The sequence below is a fragment of the Schistocerca americana genome, chromosome 2, assembly GCF_021461395.2.
Source record: "Schistocerca americana isolate TAMUIC-IGC-003095 chromosome 2, iqSchAmer2.1, whole genome shotgun sequence".
NCBI lineage: Eukaryota > Metazoa > Arthropoda > Insecta > Orthoptera > Acrididae > Schistocerca > Schistocerca americana.
Window position 1 is genome coordinate 351272057 of NC_060120.1, and position 19553 is coordinate 351291609.

Sequence of the window (19553 nt, forward strand, 5' to 3'; positions counted from 1 at the left end):
GTTTTCTTCATTTCCATGCTTCAGCATTGCTGTTTAATAGCAGTAGTGTGACTTTTACGCGTTTTTTTTTTTTTTTTTTTTTTTTTTTTTTTTTTTTTTTTTTTTTTTTTTTTTTTTTTTGCCTGTAGTGGCTCGCCCTAGCCGTGTTCTCATCATGCCACTTTTTGCTCGCTCCCCTGCATTGGACTGGCTCGGCATCCCAGTTCGGACCTTCCTGGCCTCCGTGTCCTGCTGAAAGTGGTTTTTACGAGCGGCGAAAGTGGTTTTCTCTTTCCGACTTCAGATACATGTGCCCTTTGTTGGCCTTGCTGTACTTTCCCTTCTCTCAACGCTTCTGCCTTGTAGGAATCGTGTCTTGCTAATTACGTCTTTTTCTTTCTTGATACTTCTCTCGTTGCAACTTGTGGATCATTGCATCTGGTTTTTGCTGGAGTTTTTACAGTGGTTAATACAAAAAGTTTTACTTATAATCATCTAACTTATTTCTAGTATGTACATTGTTTTACACCTTTTAAAAAGCTTTACAAATTTTGGCGCACTTTCCATGTTACAATTTTATGACTTCTACAAGAATCCTCAAGTTCGTTTTTTATTTTTGTGTAGTGTTGTGGTGTATAGCATTATAGTATTTCATGCTGTTAGGCTGTCTATGCTTTATCCCTTCACCTTATTCTATGTTACTATTGGTGTTTTTTTATTGAATCTACTTTTTTCCCCACCTTCCTCTCTCTTCATTCTTCTTTCTCCTGACGATCTTATCTGCAACATAAACTTGAAATATTGTGCTAATTATTTACAACTAATAAAATTAATCTTCAAACTTTTTGATATGGCTCACATGGTGAAGTCCTAAGGTTTTGCCTGTTTTTGGGTACATTAGTTCTACAGCATTATCATGAGAAATTTGGCTAATTATGACAGGTCCTTTGTATGCAGTGTAAAACTTACGTATTTTGTGTTTCTGTTTGCTGGAGAGATGGTGTGTTTTCATAAATACGTTCTGGCCTACTGAGAATGTTCTTTTAATTGCTGTTCTATCTCCTCTTTCCTTTCTTTTAATGGCTGCCTTTCTGATGTTGGAGAGTGCTGTTACTATGACTTGTTTGTACTGTCTACGTGGTACAGTAGGAAATGTTACATTTTCTCTGATTATGTTTGGGGGTTCAATATTTTTAAGTACAGTAATTGGAGGTAGTAGTGTAGTGCTATGTGGCATTTCATTTATTACTTCTTGAAAATCTTTAAGGTATATATCCCAAGTGTTGTGTGTCTTTTGCCTGCATATAATCGACATAAGGTGCCTATGTCCTACATAGACCGTGCTGCTGGATTTTCGCTGGGTTTGTATTTAGATATGTAGATGGGTTTTATTTTGTTTTGTTTTAACGTGTTCTGCCATTGCATTGATTTGTATTGTGGGCCATTATCCGAAATTATTTGTTCCACTTGACCTAATTGTCTGAGAAAATCATGTCTAAATGCTTTACTTATAGTAAGACCTGTTGCCCATTTTAATGGTGTCAAGGTAACATATTTAGATGTAAGTTCCAAAACGAAAAATATGAAAATATATCCATTTTGTGTGTATGGGAGGGGCCCCATCAAATCCGTTGCAGCTATTTGTTTTAATTTTTTAGGGATTATTGGAAACATAGGTGGTTTGGTTTGGAAAGTGATGTGTTTAGCCCTCATACATTTTTTCCATTTGACTAATACTGTTCTAATTCGTCTTTCCATATTAGGAAAATGGCTTGTTTGTTTTATTTTTAAAAAAGCATTTCTTTGGTCCAAAGTGGCCATTACTTAAATGTGTGTACCATATGTACTTATTAATTAGTTCATCTGGGATATAAATTCACCATTCATTCGTTGCAACATTTCGTCTAAAAAATAAAACATTATTTTTTTAGGAGATAGTGCTGTCGAATGTCTGGAAAATCCTTACTTGTCCACTTATGTTTGATTCCTAGTATTTCGGGATCCTTGTCCTGTTCTTTGCCAATGTTTTTCATTGGTGTCGTAATGCAGTTTTCGAAAAGTACTTGTTTCATATCATACATTGCAAACTGGTCTTCTGCTGCTTCCAAACCTATGTTATTAGATGCACCGAGTGGACATCGTGATTAAGCATCTGCTAATACATTTGCTGGTCGTGGTATGTGTGTAATAGTGAAGTCAAATTCTTGTAGTATTAACATCCATCTGGCTAACCTTCTATGAGTTAGTTTGGTAGATAACAGAAATTCTAATGCTTTTTGGTCAGTGTATACATTTGTTTTTCTTCCGAATAGGATGTATCGAAAACGTTGGAAGCCCCATACAATGACCAATGCTTCCAGCTCCGTGACTGAATAGTTTTTCTCGCTTTTTGTGAGTACATGACTGCCAAATGCAATTGTTCTGTATGATCTTAGCCCTGCCTGTTTGTATTCTTGGAATAAAACAACTCCTGAACCTGTTTTCACGCTATCAGTTGCCATACAAAAATTTTGTGTTAGATCAGGATGTGCGCAAAATCAGTGATGTTGTTGGTGCGTTTTTCACTTTTAAAAATTCTTCATTGGCTTGCTGATCCCATACCCATGGCGTGTTTTTTTCGGTCAATGCACATAGGCGGGGATTGCAAGAGAGCCGATCCAAATAAATTTTTTATAGAATCCAGTGAGAACTAGAAATCCTCTGAGAATTTTCTTATTATATGGAGTACAGAATTCTTTGATTGCCGTTAGTTTTTCCAGGTCAGGCATTACCCCTTTCTCGGAAATTATGTGTCCTAGAAACTTGACCTCTCGCCTTCCAAATTTGGATTTTGTTATATTTTCTGTAACCCCACGCTCTTTCATGATCTGTAAAAACTGATTTAATGTGTCGTTAGACTGTTCCCGAGAGGGTTCTGCAATAATCACATCGTCAACAGAACAGGCAATTTTTCGTAAAATTTCAGGACTGAGTATAGTATTAAATCCCCTAATAAACGCTGCTGATGATATGTTTGAACCAAATGGCAATAGTTTAAATTGATAACATCTACCGAATACGATAAATGCTGTAAATTTATCTACATTCTGGGGCCAATTCTATTTCCCAGAAACTACTCCGTAAATCAGTTGATGAAAATATCTTAGCACCGTGGAAGTTTTGTATCAATTCCTCTAATTTTTCTGGGTGATCTGTCTCAGTGATTGTGATTGTGTTGCTCTGTCTGGAATCAAGCACTAACCTGATGCTCCCATCTCGTTTTAGTACAACATGAAGTGGGCTGTTATATGTGGAGGTAGCTGATTCGATAATATCACCATCTAACATTTTAGATATCTCCTGGAATACTTTATTCCTATAGCTTAATGGGATTGTATAGGGTGTCACTCTAAATGGTTTGTGCTTTTTTACTTCAAACTTGTACTGAAAGTGTTTAATACTGCCAGTCTTAGGTAAAAATACCTCTGTTTTATCTCGTAAAATACCCTCTAATTCTCTTTTACTGTGTTCCTTGAACTTCTTGCAATTTTTCGTCGATTTCTTTATGGACTTCTAACATGAGTTGAGGTGATTCCCCCTTTTGTGTATACCATTCTAATTCTTCATCCTCTTTATCTCGCATCATTCTTAATTGTTCGTTTATAACTGGTATTTCTTCTAATTTTAGCTTTTGCTCAAAGAGAAGTGTGACATTTCCGAATGTTACACTACCTTTCCCCATATCTATTATCGCTCGTCTCTCATTTAAAAAATCTGCTACTGTAATCAAATCTACAGTTAGTTTACATATAATCACGAAGTTGGCTTCGATCTTTTGACCTTGGCACGAAAGAGTTAACCTTGTTTGTCTCGTAACTTCCGCAGCATTGTTTCTAATAGGACCTCATGCTTTAATCTTACGTGTTCTCAGAACTGGCAATTCCTCATTGGCATTACACTGCATGAATACATTTTCTGAGATCGCGGTCAGTTCACTTCCGCTATCAGTTACAATATTGTCTGGGATCTGTTTTACCATGGCCTTCACAATTGGTTGAATTTGAAAGGGTTTGTTCTGTTCTTCTTCCTCTTGTATCAACGAATCCTCCACTGAATCATAAATGAGTCTTTTCAGGACTTTCCCCTGTGAATTCGAAATTTCTGTAGGATAAGCTTCGACTGCTACTTCTCTCTCTTTTATTTCCTCTTCTCTATTTCTTCCTTCATTTACGCTTTCTTGAACATCCTCTACTTTTTCCTCGTCTTCCTCTATCTTCTCCTTCCTCGTCGCTACTTCCACATAATCGCATCTAAATGCTCTAGTTATCGCTTCATAACTTCCTCCATTATATACGTTTGGTTGTGTGCCCACTAGTAACTTATTTTCAACTTCTGTCGATTGCACATTACCCTCATTGAATTCGCCTTCCTTGGTTTCCATCTCAAATAGCTCTGCAATACTCATTACTTCATCCGTTCCTCCTACATTAGTTATGCATGACTCTGGTAATTCATCTTCCTCGTCAGTATTCTCCCAATTAATTTCGTCCCTGCACGATATTGTTATTTTCCCGTCTTCGTTTTCATCTGGTCCCTGCGGTTTTGTTTCTTCCTTTTTCTCTTCTCGTGATAAGGTATTTATTTCTCTGTTCAAGGTGCTGCAATTATCCTGGGTCGGTGCGTAATTCTCTTTGGCTTGGGCGCTTAGCTGTCAATTCGAACGTTTTTCGGGGTTTGGTGGTCTTACCTCCACCTCTTCTATCTGTATTCTCTTTTCTTGTTCAGCTTGTTGATGTTGGTTTCTATGTTGATAATTTGACGGTCTATTGGTTCTCCAATACCCGTTTCGGTTTTCATTATTCGCTCTGTAATAGTTGTTGCCGTTCCTGGGTGAATTATAGTTATTGCCATATTCTCTTCTAAATCCATAACCGTTTCTTTGTTGAAATCTGTTGTCGTTTCTTGGTGCGAAGTTATCACGTGGTTCGTAATTATTATTTCTTCGTACTGTGTCTTGTGGATTCCACTGCTTTTTGCTTTCGTTTTCACGTGCGCTTCGTCTTTTTCTTGCATCATCTTCCGAAAATATAAACTCTAGTTCCCTTAAAATTCCTTGAAATGCTTCGACGTAATTGCCTCCGCGACCTACTAATGACTGCTGGCATTTCAATGGTAACTTATCGCGCATAGTTTAATCAACTCTCCGTCACTGTATGGTACATCTAAGCATTGATTTTTCTTTGCCATTACTTCGAAAAATTTCACGGGGCTCTTCTCTCCTGAATTTTCAAAATATGGGTTCTGTAATAATTCGTACTTCACTCTGTTCTGTGCTTCGCTGGACCAGTGTCGTGAGAGAAACTTCTCTCTGAAATGTCGCTGCAACATTCTGCATGGTTTCTGCGACTATTCCTGACATGTGTGCACATTTAAAGCCTAATTTGTGTGCAAGCGGCCAGTGTTCTGGTAATCCTACTCGGAAGTGATCAATAAAAGTACGTGAATGTAATGAGTTTCCTTCTCGAAAGTGCTGAAATTTTCTGACTGTGAAGAAATGATCGTTGTCGTACTTCGTCATGGTTCCATATGAAATTCGCGATTCTTCGCCACTTTTGTTTCTAATCATTTCTCTCGTCGTTCTTTCCGGTTGTGGTAGATCCATTACATATTGTCCACTGTAGCTTTCACCTCCCCTTGCGTGATATCGTTGAAGTGATACGCAACAATTTTCTTCCATCGGTTGTAAACGTGTAGCTGAATGCATTGCACTGTACTCTTCGCGACCTGGCTATTGGTTCGGTATCTTGTCTGGCTAACCTTCCCGCTTCATTGCACGATGCAAACAGTCTTGAAAGATACATTCGTGGTTCTGCATGTGTTTGTGGTGCCGTTTGTTCATCAAGAGTTTCGAAACGTGTTTGTTGCGGTCCAGGCTGTCTGATATCACGTATGTTACTTTCTGCCTGTGACTGGAATCGCAAATGCATGATATATTCGTTAGTTGCTTGTTTTTCATATGCTGTTACAGATACGGATGTGGTTGCAGACTCAGTGCTTGTTCGGTCCGGTTCACTACGCTCTTCAATGGTTTGCAACAACTCTGTTCGCAATTTCTGAAATTGTTGCTTCGTTTGCGCTTGTATTTTGACCAAAGACTACTCCGCATGTAAGATTTTCGAAGCATGACAGGGACAGGGAGAGCCAATTGCAATGTGGGCAAGCCGAATAGACGAAATGCAGAGAGATTTTAGAGAAGCAGTAAACAGAGTTACGGCTAGACAAAACCTGAAGGGTGCGATAGAATTGGTTCATTCCTTAGGAAGAGCCTGCTTTATACAGGGGTTAAGCAACGATAGAGTACAAACAATAGTGAGAAGCAGAGGCGACGAAATTACGTTAGCAGCAGCAGTGGAGTTGGCACTGAAGGAAGAGAGTGCAATACTGTGCATGAAACAGCGGGAACTAGCTCCGAGGGTAACGTTCACCCGAAGTAAGGACGTGGTAAAAAGCGAGAGAAACTAAAGCATTGAAATGTTTCAATTGTTGGTTGAGAGGCCACGTAGGAAGCAAGTGTAGGAAAAACAGGCCAGAAGGTAGAGTACGGGCAGTAACGGACAAAGAGTTTACAAACTTTTGCTACGGATGCGACAAGCCGGACACACAGACATGGAATATCGGGTGCGGTTAAGAAAAGTTCATCTGATAGATACAAGAGAATTAAGAGGAAATCACAGAGAAGCCGACGGAGGATTACGGGAGTGGAGATGCCCACAGTGTAATCTACCAGGGAACTGCGGAGTTCCGTGTACGAGAGTAAAGGATGTAGCCTGTTTTATGTGTAATCGGCCGGCCTACTACGCGTAAGATTGCCACGAAGGGCACTGGCACGCCTGGAGAAAAGGCAGGGTACCAGTATTGAGTAAAACAGGCAAAGTGGTGCAGGGAAACTAAGAGTCGGCAAGGTCGCGTAGTCGGGACTTGTAGAGATAGGTAAACCCACAGTTAGGGTAATCGACTGTGCAACTGAAAATGATGTGATAGTATTGTACTGCATAGAGTTAAAAAAGTATTTGAAACTACTAATAGACACTGGAGCACAATTGTGGTTGCGCAAGAAGACGAGTATTCCGGTGAAGAGTACGCTTAGAATCAATGAAGCAGAAAGGCTTCGGTTTAAAGGTGTAACCAGTGAAGCCGGTAGCACAATAGGCATGGTACAAATACACTTAAGTATAGTCGGCTGCGAAAAAGTGAGACAGAAATTTCACATGTACGGGAGAGGACTAGACATTCCATATGCAGGACTGATAGAAAGAAATTTCTTAACCGAGCATAGAGTCAAGCTGGACTATGCAGGTAAAGTAATATGGCTAAAAGAGTGAGATATACCCTTAGTAGTAGAGGAAGAGCCAAAGGGTCAGGAGATAGAAGCAGATTCAGAAATAGTTGGGGAGACAGGGCCCTGAGAAGAAAGAAAAACGTTAAAAGTGGACGGGAAGGTACCTTGGGGAGTCGAAAAATGGTCATATCAAGGCAGGAGAGTGCACAAGGGGTGCATATATTTGAGTCATTAGTAAAAGTGCGAAATAGGGAATGTATAGTAAGTGCATTGAACATGTCTGCGGACAGAGTTCGACTAGGAAACGTCAGGTTAATAACGGAAGAATTAGAAAGAATCGTGAAAATTCGCGAAGTAAAATGTTGCACTGATGTCGTAGGTAAGACGGAAAGTCATGTTAGAGTGTTGCGAAAGCAACTCGGAACCGGACGTTTGAACTTCGGAGAAAAGAGCGCTCTAGCAGAGGTCTGCACGGAATATCGAGATGTATTTCATCAACCAGGGGACAAATTATCCTATACTTCTGCAGTGAAACACAGTGTAAGGTGTCAGGCAAATCCAACACTTTCCATGAGAACCCTGACTTTATAGCAAATTTGGCAAAATGCCACATAGCTCCAAATAAATCCTGACATTAAATTAACCAAAGTAATATGATCAACGTGTGAGCAAATGGAATGCCAAAGACTAACACAAGAACGTCTAAATGCATGTCATACCATCCCACCGTGAAGCAGACGCAGTTCCGAGAGGAGAAACAAGAACAGAAGCCAAGAGCAGATCCTTGTAGGCTAGAAGGCCTTCAGTAAGAGCAGGACAATGGGACACCTGCATTGCCAGCCGACCGCCAAGACGTCCATCCCCCAGCCCGTGTTAAAAGATAGAGCCCTCCAGATGAACAGTACAGATCTTACGATAACACTAAAAGGGCCACACCAGGTGCAAGTATTAGTGTGAGACTATATGGGTCTCTGTTACGTAGCAAACATTAAAAACATATCCCCACCACGAAAAGTATAACGTTTCTCATTGAATAGACAAAATTTTTGTAGGCAGAATTCAGATTAACATTGAAACGATGATGGGTCAGTTGAAAACACAGCCTTGATAACTTTTTCTTAAACCAACTTCGGTAAACACTAGTAAGGATGAGTTCGAGAGAGTTGCTACATAGACAGTGAGGTGTGTGGAGCTGCGCCGCCAGGTGCCCCTGACGCTGCCTAACCACCGACAAGATACAATGTTCTTAAGACAATTTTATAAGTACCACTTCTCTTGTGGTGCGCCGTCTGTTCTGTTGATCTGCATTGTCCCGCACTTCTCTACGCTGTCTTTGTGCCCGCGCTGTTCCCCGCTGCTGGGCTGTGCCGACCCCGTCGCTCTCCTCGGCTGCCGCTGCTACGGCTGCTCCCGTGTCTGCAGCTGCTCGGCCCGGACCCTCGGTCTCGAACGCTGGCAGCTTAGGCACCCCTGTGCCTTGTTGCTCTGCGTCGCGCTGCCGCTGTCCTGCGTTGCCCTGCACCCGTGAGGACTACCTTTCTGGACTCTGCCGTAGTGGGGCTACTAATGCTGAAAGTTGCGAGTCGAAACAACTTCCTGCCAATTGCCACAGTCACTGTAACAAAATCTACTGGCTCCTATTTGCCTATGTGCCTTTGTGGTATCCCACACCTGGTACAATAATTTTTATTTATGTCGCGTCCCAAGCGTGGGTATTGCAAGGGATTGAGCGACATGGTTCGTGAAATTGATTTAGCCAGTTGACCTTACTGAGAGGGAGACTTTTTGATCTGGCTAAGAGGTGGAAATCGCTGGTGTAAAGGTACAAGTCTAGGAAGCTGGTGGAATTAGACTCTTGCTAATCTTAACAAGTTGCAGTTTATTCCGAAGAATTACATCTCACCATAACTGAGTGGTGATTGCATTCACAGGAAGGCCAAGTCTAATACAGAGACGGGGACTGATTCCACCATTCCGACTGCCCACAAGAACCTCTGCAATACTTCCTAGTGCCCTACGTCAGCGTCCCCCGGCTACGCCCTAAGGCTCTTCAGCGACTATCTCCAGCTGCGTGCCTACAGCCCGTTCCTCAGCCCAAGTCGGCTGCTGATATCACGCTGACTACTGTCGCTACCTGGAGCCTAACATCGAGAGACGCCGGAGCAGCATCCTACCGGGTTTTGCTATCTCTGCCCCTCCGGCCCCTCCAGCGCTTGGCATGATGTAGCGTCGAAGGCAACTTTCCCTTGTTTGGTAACATTAAGTATTATTGTTGTTGTTCTTCAGAGGCTGGGTGGAGGGATAGAGGAGCCTCTCCCAATATGGTCACACACTGCGTCCTGGGCCCTTCATTGGCTCCTCATGACGCAGTGCGATTCCCACCAAGGGCCCTCTTTCTTTCTCTCTCCGATCCCAGAGTTCTCTGTCTAACCAGAAGTTTTCCGTTGATATTTGTAATTGCCTACTTGTCACGAGTGCCTACCCAGAGCTTCCTTTGTCTCGTTAATGAGTCTGTTTCTTTTGTTATCACACGTAGCTGCCCAACTGTTTGGACTTCCACCATGGCTCCAGCAGTGTTCCTCTATGACCCCTCTGCCACGCCTGGCACTAGGCTTACATTTTAACTCATCTTGTGTTTACGGACTATTTCCGCCGTACTACCTGAGAAACACTGTATTTAGACTTGGCTTGTTCCAGCGGTTCGAACACCTCCTCCGTCAGGGAAGTTGGTGGTACTCCTCATTCTGGCGTCAATTGTGACTCTCTCATTTTATTTGGGTCACCTGCTTACATTTTCTCTGTTACATCAACACTTGACATGTTATTTTCTTTCTTTATACATTCGGTACAATTAATTCCATTGAGTCCTTAGTAGGACACAATTATCTTACACATAGCTACCGTTTATCAAACATATATTTATCAAGGTACAGTTTTAGTAAGCATTGATACAAAATACCATTTTCATTAAACATTGGTAATTACAATTATGTAGTAGGTGCAGTTTAATAAAACATGGACAGAACACTAAACATTGACTACACAGTTTTATAAGACACGTTTAATACCTTTGGTATACATATATTTTATCTTTTACTTTTACTTAACGCCTGTTTCTGAACAGAACTGCCTCTTCTTGGCTTTTTCCACATCTTTCATATATTACCACATCTTCAGTTTCTTTATTAGTTTGTCTTCTACTTAAGCTAGTCTCTGGATTTACAATGGTGTTTTTTTATACATACTTTACCACAACAGTCACAATGGTCAAAGTATTTTCATAGGCTTTTGAAACATTCTTTACAACATCTACTGTTTTTACAGCAACATGTTATTATAATAAAAATGACTATCGCTGCAACTACATATGTAGTTACTGGAGTAATGTTTAAAATATATGGAATATCTGAGTTCTTCCTCCTGCTTTTCTGCCATTCGCTGGACATCATCAAGTCTTTTCCCGGTGACTTTCAAATCGTCGAATTGTGTTACTACCTGATCCAATGGTAATTCTAATGTTAACATTGAGACATTTTCCTTTTCTTCATTTACAACACAAGAATCAAATTCTAAATTAATCTGCGGTATTATATCTTTCTTCGTTACATTGCTATGAATTACTCTATCTGTTTGTATGAACACTCTCGTTCCATACCCCTTACATTTACTATAAAAACTTATTTTTCCTACCCCATTCATTAATAAGTCCTTTGGGGGTTCCTTTCCACATAATACTGTTAGCCCTTCATCCTTAGGAGCTACATATAACCATTCCTTACTGTTTAAATGGGTCCAAAGGCTCTGATTCAGTGCAACTATTTTTCGCACACAATCTTCCGGAATTTCTGTTATCAGTTGCAACAATATGGCTTCGCACTCCTCATGGTCGAATGACAACAGCAATGCGAATGACTGCCTGCACAGTCGCCTATTGTTACTAAGTTCCTTACATTTTAAGTCATCCGCAGAAAGTTTCGCGTATTGCCTTTTGGATTCATCTATCAGTAGAAATCCTTTCTCTGGCTGTATGTATACGTATCTTCCCTTCATACCTGGGATCTCTTTTGGTAATGGGAGAACTCTGTACAGATTAAAATTATTATTATCAATTAAAGGAATGTTAATTATGTACCCTAGTATACTACCGGAGATGAAAACATCTAAATCAATTATTCTTAATAAGAGGTAGACTGAAGATTCCGCGAGACAAACAGGAAACTTTACGTCTTTTAGTTCGTCCCGTATTAAACTTAGATATTTCACAATTTGGACTGGGTTAATGATGTGCGGCTGCAGTATTCCCTTTTGAGTGTTTACAATAGCATTTATCATCTGCTCGCATTCCTCTTCGTTTGGCCAAACACTACCGCTAGTTGTAATACTTGTTCCGTTACCGTGGCAAAAGATGCTACTCGTTTAACACCCATATCTGTTTCCTTCACGTTTTCCTTCATGAACCTTTCTAGTCTTTCCATGATTGTCTTTAGAATGTGCTCATTTGTCTTTAGTGCATATACGTTCCTGTTTACTCCTGCCAGTGTGGCCCTTACCACTGCCACCTGTTCCTTCGTTAACCTCAGCAACCCTTCAGTGTTCCTCTCCACAGCGTCTATTCTTTCTTTATAGTACGCTGCGTCCGCTTCGTCCAACGTTCCGAACAATATCTTACTCACCTGTCCGGCAAAGTTGAAAACTCCTCTCTTTCTTCTGGTTTTGTGTTTTGTGAGTTGTACTAGTTGCTGCAGGCCTGTGATCTTTTCCACGTGATGTGATTTAGTACTCTACATTCTATTATCCCACGTTTAGTTGTTTCAATGTTTCGCCTCACCTCTTTACCACTGCCCTAAGATACTTCTCGGCTTTCTGAAATCTTTCTGTTATTACATCTAGATTTACATATATGACTATTCTCCATGTGATACTGTATATTTCTACTTGTCCTATGTTGTCCTGATGAGCTTGGAAATGGGGTCAGATTGAAATCGCTCGTTTCATACCCTGATGCAGCGAAGCTGTATGTTGTTAACACTACTATAGCCACAACTTGCCACTTGAGTGACATACCTGAAATTTAAAAGAACTGTTTCAGCCTGTTGGCATGTACTTTGGTTTCCTTATTTCTCTTAACTTTTATGACTACGTTAGGACCTGCCACTTTTAATACTTTAAATGGACCTCTCCATTGTGAATCTAGTTTCCGAGATCTACCACGTCTCACTGACTCGTCGTGCAATAACTCTTTGTCTCCTATCTTGAATTCTTTTGGATTCTGTTTCAGATCATACTGTCCTTTACTGATTACCTTATTTCTGATAATCGAGTCCCTAGCGACTCTGTGGACTTCCTGCATACTTACTCTTAGCTTATTGACACACGACTCATAATCGTAACTCACCTGCGGTGTTTCTTGCTGCAGTACTCCTGGTATATTACCCTTAGTTCTGTAAAGTAACTCGAATGGTGTATAACCTGTGCTGCTGTGTGGTGTAGTGTTGAACACAAAAATTGTATACGGCACCCGTTTGTCCCACGAACTTTGATCGCCTGTTACGAAGTGTCTGAGATAGTCTACAATTGTTCTATGACTCCTTTCTAGTGCACTATTTGACTCGGGGTGGTACGCTGTGGTATTTATACGCTTCACCTTCAACAATTTACATACTCTTTTAAACACGTCACTCAGAAATTTCGATCCTTGGTCTTTTAACAAAACTGAGTGAATCTCATATCTTAGTACTAGGTGTACTACAAATGCTTCCGCTACTGTTTCGGCGTCTTGCTTGTCAATCGGGACTTCCAAGGTGAATTTGCTCAGGTCGTCTTGGAATGTTAACATGTATATTTTTTCTGTACTAGATACATCTAGTGGACCCACTATATCCACTGCGCATTTTGAAAATATTGTTTCTGCTGTGTCCGTAATTTCTAAGGGCATCCTGGTTTTCATCTGTGTTTTTCTGTTCTTTTCCTAACGTAATTTTCAGATTCCCGCTCCATTCCGCGCCACTACTCGTATGTTTTTATCCTTTCGAGTGTCCTATGCATTTCTTGGTGCGCTCCAAAGTAATTATCGCGCATCTCTTTTAATATATTCTCCTTTTCTTCGGGACTAATGTCTTCAGTGCTATTCGTTTCCTGGTCTATCTCACCCGACACTTGCGCTTGCCGCACGTTTACGGAACTCTTTTCCGCCTTTGCTTGTGCTACGGAGGTTCTTTCTGCCTCCACATTTCGCTTCGGAACTATCCCTTCCCTTCCTTCATGCCTTACCCGGCTTAACGCGTCCGCATTACTGTTTAGCTTTCCTGGCTTACATACTACCTCGTAATCGTACTCTTCGAGCTTCAGCCTCCACTTTAGGAGCCTCGAACTTGGATCTTTTGCACTAAATATCCATCTTAGTGGCTTATGGTCTGTCACCACAGTGAATTTTCGGCCATACACTTATGGTCTAAACTGCTTTACCGCGTACGCTACATCCAACAATTCTTTTTCCGTTGTACTATAGTTTTGTTCTGCTTTGTTCACTGCTCTGGCTGCATATGCAATGGGCAAGTCTTCGCCAATCTTCTTCCCTTGCGATAACACGGCGCCCAACGCTGCGTTACTAGCGTCCGTTGTGATTGTAAACGGTTTCCTAAAGCCAAGGTACTGAAGTAAAGGAGGATTTATTAATTTCTCTTTCAGCTCTTCGAACGTATTGTTCTGTCGTTCTACCCACTGGCAGTCTACTCCTTTCTTTAAGAGCTCATGGAGGGGTTCCGCAGTTTTGCTGAAATTTGCAGTGTAACGTTGGTAATACCCTACCAGTCCTAGAAACCGTTTTAGTTCTTTCGTTGTTCTCGGTTGTGGGAAGAACTTCACCTTCTCCACCTTTGCCATATGCGGTGATATTCCCTTGTCAGTGATAGAATGACCTAGGAAGATTACCTCCTTTTTCAGGAATTCACACTTGTCTGGTTGCAGCTTCAAATTGTGCTCTCGCAACCTGTCAAATATTTCCCGGAGATTTTCGTTATGCTCGTGCAGGTTTTTCCATAACATACTATGTCGTCCAAATACACAAATCATTTCACACCTTGCAAACCTGCCAAGACTGCGTTCATCAGTCTCTGGAAGCATCTTGGGGCTCCCTTCAGTCCCATCGGCATTCTTTTGTATTCGTAGTGTTGATACTTTGAGCTGAATGCCGTGTTGTCTCTGTCCTTCTCGTCCGACAATATTTGATGGTACCCGCTTGCAAGGTCAAGCGTCGAGAACTACATGGTTTGCCCTAATTGATCCAGGATATCGGGGATATTCGGTACTGGAAATGCATCGCCTACCGTGATATAATTTAATCGTTGGTAGTTCTCTACGATTCTCCATTTCCGCCACTGGCATCTAGCTTATTTGGAACCAACAGTAACGGTGCGTTCCATGCGCTATTGGTTTCTACAATTATATCATCCTTGAGCATCTGCTCTATTTGCTCTTTTAGCGCTTTCTTTTGCGCTTCAGGTATCCTGCACGGTCTAGCGTTCACTACCTTCCTCGCGTGTTCCAGCGCACTCAGTATTCAGTGTTTCACTGCCGAAGTATAGAACAACTTGTCCCCTGGTAGATGAAATACATCTCCATATTCCGTGCAGACCTCTGCTAGAGTGCTCTTTTCTTCGATGTTCAAATGATCCATTCTGAGTTGCCTTCGCAACACACTAAAACGACTTTCCGGCTTACCTACGACATTAGTGCTACATTTTACTTCTCGTATTATCACGATTCTCTCTGATTCATCCGTTATTAACCTGACGTTTCCTAGTCGAATTCTGTCCTCTGACAGCATTTCCCATTTCGCACTTTTACTGAGGACTCAGGTATATGCACCCCTTGTGCAATCTCCTGCCTTTGTATTATCATTTCTTTTTCGATTCCCCGTGGTACCTTTCCGTACACTTTGAACAACATTATTCTTTCTTCTCGGGGCCCTATTTCCCCACCTATTTCTGAATCCGTTTCTATCTCCTGTCCCCTTGGCTCTTCCTCTACTACTAAGGGTATATCTCGCACTTTTAGTCGTATTACTTTACCTGCATAGTCCAGCTTGACTCCATGCTCTGTTAAAGAAATTTCTTCCTATCAGTCCGTCGTACGGAATGTCTAGTCCTCTCCCGTACACTTGTATTTAAGTGTATTTGCACCGGGCCTATTGTGCTAACGGCTCCACTGGTTACACCTTGTAACCGAAGGCTTTCTGCTTCATTGACTCTAAGCGTACTCTTTACCGGAATTCTCGTCATCTTGAGCAAACACAATTGTGCTCCGGTGTCTATTAGTAGCTTCAAATACTTTTTAACGCTACGCAGTACAATACTATCACGTCGTTTTCAGTCGCACAGTCGATTACCCTAACTGTGGGTTTACCTATCGCAACAATCCCTGACTGTGCGGTCTTGCCGCCTCTTTGTTTCCATGCACCACTTCGCCTGTTTTACTCAATACTGGTACCCTGCCTTTTCTCCAGGCGTGCCAGTGCCCTTCGTGGCAATCTTACGCGTAGTAGGCCTGCCGATTACACATAAAACAGGCTACATCCTTTACTCTCGTACACGGAACTCCGCAGTTCCCTGGTAGATTACACTGTGGGCATCTCCACTCCCGTAATCCTCCGTCGGCTTCTCTATGATTTCCTCTTAATTCTCTTGTATCTATCAGATGAACTTTTCTTAACCGCACCCGATATTCCATGTCTGTGTGTCCGGCTTGTCGCATCCGTAGCAAAAGTTTGTAAACTCTTTGTCCGTTATTGCCCGTACTCTACCTTCTGGCCTGTTTTTCCTACACTTGCTTCCTACGTGGCCTCTCAACCAACAATTGAAACATTTCAATGCTTTAGTTTCTCTTGCTTTTTACCACGTCCTTACTTCGGGTGAACGTTACCCTCGGAGCTAGTTCCCGCTGTTTCATGCACAGTATTGCACTCTCTTCCTTCAGTGCCAACTCCACTGCTGCTGCTAACGTAATTTCGTCGCCTCTGCTTCTCACTATTGTTTGTACTCTATCGTTGCTTAACCCCTGTATAAAGCAGGCTCTTCCTAAGGAATGAACCAGTTCTATCGCACCCTTCAGGTTTTGTCTAGCCGTAACTCTGTTTACTGCTTCTCTAAAATCTCTCTGCATTTCGTCTATTCGGCTTGCACATATTGCAATTGGCTCTCCCTGTCCCTGTTATACTTCGAAAATCTTACATGCGGAGTAGTCTATGGTATGCTTACTGTCATAGTTTTCTTCTAGAACGCATTTCACCTCCTGCCACGTTCCTGTACGTTCATGCATTTGCAGTCTCGATCTGGCCTCACCGGTTATTTTTGCTTTAACGAACTTCAGTAACGTTTCGTGTTCCTCTGGCTTTACTAGTTCAAATGCCGCATCTACATTTTCAATAAATTCCCTTAAATCCTTTTTATTCGCTTCGAACACTTTTGAAACAATACATAAGGCTTCCTTCACTGACATCTTACTGTTAGTGGAGGATGACGGAACTTCGTTAGTCTGGGGCATCTTAACACTTTACAATATAAAGATACAATATTCTTAAGACAATTTTATAAGTAGCGCTTCTCTTGGGGTGCGCCGTCTGTTCTGTTGGTCTGCATTGTGCCGTGGTGCTCCACGCTGCTGGGCTGTGCCAATCCCGTCGCTCGGCACGGCCGCCGCTGTTAGGGCTGCTGCTGCGTCTGCTGCTGCACGGCCTGGACCCTCAGTATCGAACGCTGGCTGCTTTGGCACCCCTGTGCCTCGTCGTTCCGCGTCGCGCTGCCGCTGTCCTGCGTTGCCCTGCACCCACGAGTACTACCTTTCTGGACTCTGCCACAGTGGGGCTACTAATGCTGAAAGATGAGAGTCGAAACAACTCCCTGCCAATTGCCACAGTCGCTGTAGCAAAATCTACTGGCACCTACTTCCTATTTTCTTATGTGCCTTTGTGGTACCCAACACCTGGCACAAAAATATTTATTCGTGTCGCGTACCATGTGTGGGTATTGTATTGCAGGGGATTGAGCGACACGGTTCGTGAAAGGGATTTAGCTATTTGGCAGTTTGACCTTAGTGAGAGGGGGCCTTTTTGATCTGGCTTAGAGGTGGAAATCGCAGGTGTGAAAGTACAGGGCTAGGAAGCTGGTGGAATTAGAGTCTTGGTAACTTTAACAAGTTGCAGTTTATTCCGAAGAATTACAGCTCACCCTAACTGCGTGGTGATTGCATTCACAGGAAGGCCAAGTCTAATACAGAGACGGTGACTAATTCCACCGTTTCGACTGCCCACTAGAAGGTCTGTAATACTTCCTAGTGCCCTACGTCAGCGTCCCCCGGCTATGCCGTAATGCTCTTCAGCGACTATCTCCGGCTGCCTACCTACAGCCCGTTCCTCGGGCCATGTCGGCTGTTGCTATCACACTGATTACTGTCGCTGCCTGGAGCGTAACATCGAGAGCCGCCGGAGCGGCGTTCTCCCGAGTTTTGTTAGCTCTGCCCCTCCGACACCGCCAGCGCTTGGCATGACGTAGCGTCGAAGGCAACTTAGCCTTCTTTGGTAACGCTTAAGTATTATTGTTGTTATTGTTCCTCAGACGCTGGTTGGAGGGATAGAGGAGCCTCTACGAATATGGTCACACACTGCGTCCTGGGCCCTTCATTGGCTCCTCATGACGTAGTGCGGTCCCCACCAAGGGCCCTCTTTCATTCTCTTTCCGACCCAGACCTCTCTCTGTAACCAGAAGTTTCCCGTTGATATTTGTAATTGCCTACTTGTCACGAGTCCCTACCCAGAGCATCCTTTGTCTCGTTAATGAGTCTGTTTCTTTTGTTATCACGCGTAGCTGCCCGATAGTTTGGACTTCCACCATGGCTCCAGCAGTGTTCCTTTATGACCCCTCTGCCACGCCCGGCATTTAGCTTACATTTTAACTCACCTTGTGTTTACGGACTATTTCCGTCGTACTACCTGAGAAACACTGTATTTAGACTTGGCTTGTTCCTGCGGTTAGAACACCTCCCCCGCCAGGGAAGTTGGTGGTACTCCTCATTCTGGCGTCAATTGTGACTCTCTCATTTTATTTGGGTCACCTGCTTACATTTTCTCTGTTACATCAACACTTGACATGTTATTTTCTTTCTTTATACATTCGGTACAATTAATTCCATTGAGTTCTTAGTAGGACACGTTTATCTTATACATAGCTAACGTTTGTCAAACATATATTTATCAATGTACAGTTTTACTAAGCATTGGTATACATATATTTTATCTTTTACTTTTACTTAACGCCTGTTTCTGAACAGAACTACCACTTCTTGGCTTTTTCCACATCTTTCATATATTACCACATCTTCAGTTTCTTTATTAGTTTGTCTTCTACTTAAGCTAGTCTCTGGATTTACAATGGTGTTTCTTTATACATACTTTACCACAACAGTCACAATGGTCAAAGTATTTTCATAGGCTTTTGAAACATTCTTTACAACATCTACTGTTTTTACAGCAACATGTTATTATGATAAAAATGACTACCGCTACAGCTACATATGTAGTTACTGGAGTAATGTTTAAAATATCTGGAATATCTGAGTTCTTCCTCCTGCCTTTCTGCCATTCGCTGGACATCATCCAGTCTTTTCCCGGTAACTTTGAAATCGTCGAATTGTGTTACTACCTGATCCAATGGTAAGTCTAATGTTAGCATTGAGACATTTTTCTTTTCTTCATTTACAACACAAGAATCAAATTCTAAATTAATCTGCGGTATTATATCTTTCTTCGTTACGTTGCTATGAATAACTCTATCTGTTTGTATGAACACTTTCGTTCCATACCCCTTACATTTACTATAAAAGCTTATTTTTCCTACCCCATTCATTAATAAGCCCTTTGGTGGTTCCTTTCCACATAATACTGTTAGGCCTTCATCCTTAGGAGCTACATATAGCCATTCGTTACTGTTTAGATGGGTATAAAGGCTCTGATTCAACGCAACTATTTTTCGCACACAGTCTTCCGGAATTTCTCTTACCGGTTGCAACAATATGGCTTCGAACTCCTCATGGTCGAATATCGATAGCAATGCGAATGGCTGTCTGCACAGTCGCCTATTCTAACTGAGTCCTTACATTTTAGGTCACACGCAGAAAGTTTCGCGTATTGTCTTTTGGACTCATCTATCAGTAGAAATTCTTTCTCTGGCTGTACGTATACGTATCTTCCCTCCATACCTGGGAT

General features: G+C 42.0%; 1 protein-coding gene across 1 annotated transcript in view; it reads left to right on the forward strand.

Moving 5' to 3' along the window:
- The window catches only part of LOC124590915 (ATP-binding cassette sub-family C member 4-like), a 386521-nt gene that overhangs the window by 259131 nt on the left and 107837 nt on the right, over positions 1-19553 (forward strand). The gene's annotated exons all lie outside the window — the stretch shown is intronic.